Source organism: Limulus polyphemus, unplaced genomic scaffold (genome assembly GCF_000517525.1).
Source record: "Limulus polyphemus unplaced genomic scaffold, Limulus_polyphemus-2.1.2 Scaffold2069, whole genome shotgun sequence".
Lineage (NCBI taxonomy): Eukaryota > Metazoa > Arthropoda > Merostomata > Xiphosura > Limulidae > Limulus > Limulus polyphemus.
Window position 1 is genome coordinate 48,819 of NW_013667679.1, and position 1,126 is coordinate 49,944.

Sequence of the window (1,126 nt, forward strand, 5' to 3'; positions counted from 1 at the left end):
GTTCAAATTAGATGTCTGTGAAGTCAAAATACTAAGTCTATAGTTTCGTACGAATTAGGAACTCAAATTAACGATATGGATAAGCTAAAATATAAAATAAGAGCCTCTTATTTTTTTCAATTTGCTAAGATATTGCTCATGTAATAAATCAAACACAGTGGCACCACGCCCACCTCTTTCCACTTTTGGAAACGCTCCCTTATATACACTTATTTCTATATATGACATGAATAACCAATCGGAAGCTAAGAATGTCCCCCTAGTGGTTTTCTCAGCCTTTCTAACGTGGCTAGCGCCATTTCTTTCTTTTGAACCAAGATTTCAATGAGATAGGTTTTTTCTTTAGTCTGCTCGAAATTTCATATTTTTTAAGAGTAAAAATACATCTTAGTTACTAAGCTTGATAAATTATAGTTGAATTCTGTAGTATTAATGTAGTAATTTATTATTTTTAGTTATTCAAATATATATATAAAACCTAAAAAAATATTTTCTTTCCTATCCTCCACGTGCACAATTTTTAAAGCCTCAGCAACCTATGTCAAGCAGCAACCGAGTACAAACGTCATAACTAGAAGAGATAATTGTTTGCTTTACTTCTTTATTTACTGTTCTATGATTTAGGAAAAATATGTTTAAGAACTTATTTCAATATAGCAATAATCTATATACATATATAGTGTATAATAATTTAAATGTGACTGTATTTTACAAAATACTAGTCAAATAAAACATAGCCAAGACAAGGTCAGTTTTATGTTATTTGATACCGTTAGACGATTGCACGTGAGCCTCGTCATTGCAACTTCTGTATTATTAGTCATGCACGAATGAAAAGTAAATATAATAAAAATAACAAATATATATATAAATGTATAATGTTATGAGATTTAAGCTATTTCGTCTAAACATTTATATTTTCGTCTTATAATTTGTGTTCATTCTAGAATGAAAGAGGCATAATTTACGTTTATTTCCTAATATTTTATGGTGGTTGCGAGATCGTTCAAATCTACCGAATCCGTACAGAGATTAATTACTGAAAATAACAGATACAATGTAAAGTTTTTTTCTTAAGAAACGTTTGATAACTATCCGGACATTATAATGATTTCGCCTGTCAAAT